A 4,191-nucleotide genomic window follows, 5' to 3' on the forward strand; every position below is an offset into this window, starting at 1 on the left:
GGGAGCAGGCCTAAGCCAGCAGGTCATTATCTCCTGAGGGGTCCCAGACTGCGAGAAGGCACAGGATGGGCTGAGGGACCCCCCCTCCCCCCCGAGTGCACAAATTTTTGTGCACCGGGCCTCTAGTAGTTTAATAATATCCTAATGAACTGTGGAACGCTGATTACTGTTTGGGATACAAGTGGAATATCATCTGGTGCATTATCATGCTTTGTAAGTAGTAATAATGTTGAGTGGGCTACCATCAACAGCATGTGCCCTAGATATCTCTGAGTATGCTGAGGTAAGAAAGAAAATTATTTGGTGTAAGCCAAATTTTAAGAACACTAACCAGGCCTTCAGCGCCGGGGAGACTGAAGATGGCGGCATAGGTAAACACCGGAGACTGCTGCCGCAAACAACCACTTCAAAAATACAACTAAAAGACGGAACGGACATCACCCAGAACCACAGGAAGGCTGGCTGAGGAGAGACTCTTCAACTAGAAGGAAAAATAACAGCACACCGAGGCTCAGAGGAGGCGCAGTGTGGAAAAAACTCAGGTGCGGAGGTGAGGGCGCGGTCGTTTTCAATCAGGAGGGAGTCTCAGACTCTGAGCTCCAGAGCCGGGCGAATCGCTGGGGACTAGGACTCAAACAGGAGGAGCAGCATTGTCTGGCATCAGTTGGAAGGCAGCTTTCGCTCCGAGGTTTGCAGCGGTTCCTGGGGTTCTGAGAAGCAGAGCCTCTGGGAACAGGACTGAGGGCACCATAACGGCTCCCTCCGCCCGCCCTGCCCTGTTGAGCCCTGATTCACACAGCCAGTCGGCCTGGTGGTCAAATCCCTCTAGTATTAACTACAACAATCAAGGCTCAACTAGAACAAGACTGCGCACATGCGCACAAAGGGGGTGCACCAAGAAAGCATAAAAAATGCGGAGACAAAAAAACATGACAGAAATGGAGGATATAGAGCTATAGAGCTAAATTTTGAGGGCTTGCAATAAACTTTTGGAGAGCTTCACGAAAACTAATGAGACCCTCGATGCTATGATAAAGAAACAACTAGAAATTAAGCATACACGGACTGAAATAAAGAATATTATACAGACACCCAATAGCAGACCAGAGGAGCGCAAGAATCAAGTCAAAGATTTGAAATGCGAAGAAGCAAAAAACACCCAACCGGAAAAGCAAAATGAAAAAAGAATCCGAAAATACGAAGATAGTGTAAGGAGCCTCTGGGACAGCTTCAAGCGTACAAACATCAGAATAATTGGGGTGCCAGAAGATGAGAGACAGCAAGATATTGAAAACCTATTTGAAGAAATAATGGCAGAAAACTTCCCCCACCTGGTGAAAGAAATGGACTTACAGGTCCAAGAAGCGCAGAGAACCCCAAACAAAAGGAATCCAAAGAGGACCACACCAAGACACATCATAATTAAAATGCCAAGAGCAAAAGACAAAGAGAGAATCTTAAAAGCAGCAAGAGAAAGAGACTCAATTACCTACAAGGGAATACCCATACGACTGTCAGCTGATTTCTCAACAGAAACTTTGCAGGCCAGAAGGGAATGGCAAGAAATATTCAAAGTGCTGAATACCAAGAACCTACAACCAAGAATACTTTATCCAGCAAAGCTATCATTCAGAATTGAAGGTCAGATAAAGAGCTTCACAGATAAGGAAAAGCTAAAGGAGTTCATCACCACTAAACCAGTATTATACGAAATGCTGAAAGGTATCCTTTAAGAAGAGGAAGAAGAAAAAGGTAAAGATACAAATTGTGAACAACAAACATGCATCTATCAACAAGTGAATCTAAGAACCAAGTGAATAAATAATCTGATGTACAGAATGAACTGGTGATTATAATGAATCAGGGACATAGAAAGGGAATGGACTGACTATTCTTGGCGGGGAAAGGGGAATGGGAGATGCGGGAAGAAACTGGACAAAAATCGTGCACCTAGGGATGAGGACAGGGGGTGGGGAGGGAGGGCGGAGGGTGGGGCGGGAACTGGGAGGAGGGGAGTTATGGGGGGGAAAAAAAGAGGAACAAATGTAACCTGAACAATAAAGATTTAATTAAAAAAAAAAAACTATTAAAAAAAAAAAAAGAACACTAACCAGGGCTTCATCCAGCCTTTACAATATAAGAATTTAGAAATTAATTTGAGAAGGAACGTATCTCCTTCTAAATGAGCTTGCCCAAGAAAAATATGCCATGCTTTTATGAAACTAATCATTGAAGCTGGCTTATGTTAATACAAGCTTGGACCATAATGCAAGGTATAGATAATTAAAGGAATATAATTACTGATTCTGCAGCTGAGCTGTTGGAAGGTTCAATGCCTAAATGTATAAGTTGGTGGGTTTTATTCCTCCTATTATTACTGTGGACAAGGATCAAAAGAAACAGTTTTACCTGCCTAGTATTCTGAGAACAATATCCAAGCAGTGCTAGAGTAAGGAGATAAAAACAGTGGCTGCTCTGCTACTCTTGGGGCATCATTTTTCTATTCTCTCTCCCTAAGCCCTCAGAGGCTGTGGACTTATGGGCTATAAATCTAAACAGTTAGTCTTGTCCCAATGCTGCTTCTTACAATAAAATGAAATTCAAAAGATAAAGAGAGAATTTTTTAAGACGGCAAGTAAGATAAGAGCAGTTCTATAATGACTTGAGCTCTCTGGGCTGAGGATCATCTTTTTTATTTCTTTAAATTCATTCAGAACATCACAAAATAGGGCTTAAGCTTCTGTCCATACACAGTACTAGAGAGTATAGCTTAAGATATGCAGAGGTCATGAGTTCAGAATCCAAAATAACCACCCATCTGAAAAATATATATGGGGGTGGGGGGATAGGGGTGGAGGGAGACAAGGTAACACACCAGACCACATATGGTCCAAAGGAAGACTTACAGAAGAAACATCAAGAATATAAAATAAATATAATTTCCTCAAAGATATAAGAATAATACTGATAAAATGATTAACAAAACATTATTAAAATAACTAGGTAAAAAATACTAGGTAAAAAGCATAATAAATGAAACAAAAATAAAACAGATGAAAATGATACCAGGAGACTTAGAACCAAGATGGTGAAGATGTGGGAACTCTGGTAAACAGTTGGTGGAAATGTAAATTGGTGCAGCCATGATGGAAAATAGTATGGAAGTATACACTGAGTGGCCAGATTATTATGACCACCACCTTCAGTACTTCATTGACACTTCCAAAAATACTGAATATTGAAAACTTCCTAAGCAAATACTCTCAAGGTTTTATTATTATTATTATTTGCATAACTAATTCACTTCATTGTACTGATGGGGTGGTGGTCATAATCTGGCCACTCAGTGTATAGCTATACTAATAAAAGGGTAAATGCTAATTAGACTGGATAGACTGGACGTCTTCCAGACGTCCTTCCGGACAAAGCTGCAGCAGCTATGAGGGCTGAGGGCAGCTGGAAGTGCCAGCAGCAGCAGGGTGATGGGGGCAGCACCTTCCCCTGATCGGCCCAGTCGCCTCTGCAGAGGGAGGCCAAACTGCGGCTTGCCGAGTATGGAAGCTATAAAACTCCTCAGGGTTTTGTCTGTGTCCATTGGTTAGGCCTATAAGCTTCCATATAAGTCCTTTGGTTGATCTCTACCCCTTACCCCCACCCTCCCCTACCTTCCCTCTGAGGTTTGATGGTCTGATCAATGCTTCTCTGTCTCTGGATCAGTTTTTGTTCATCAGTTTATGTTGCTCATTATATTCCACAAATGAGTGAGATCATGTGGTATTTATCTTTCTCTAACTGGCTTATTTCACTTAGCATGATGCTCTCCAGTTCCATCCATGCTGTTGCAAATGGTAAGAACTCCTTATTTTTCACCACAGCATAGTATTCCATTGTGTAGATATACCACAATTTTTTAATCCACTCATCTACTGATGGGCACTTAGGCTGTTTTCAAATCTTAGCTATGGTGAATTGTGTTGCTATGAACATAGAGGTGCATATATCCTTTCTAACTGGTGTTTCTAGTTTCTTGGGATGTATTCCTAGAAGTGGGATCCCTGGGTCAAATGGGAGTTCCATTTTTAGTTTTTTGAGGAAACTCCATACTGTTCTCCACAGTGGCTGCAACAGTCTTCATTCCCACCAGCAGTGCATAAGGGTTCCTTTTTCTCCACATCCTCGCCAGCACTTGTC

Source organism: Myotis brandtii, unplaced genomic scaffold, assembly GCF_000412655.1.
Source record: "Myotis brandtii unplaced genomic scaffold, ASM41265v1 scaffold496, whole genome shotgun sequence".
Taxonomy (NCBI): Eukaryota; Metazoa; Chordata; class Mammalia; order Chiroptera; family Vespertilionidae; genus Myotis; species Myotis brandtii.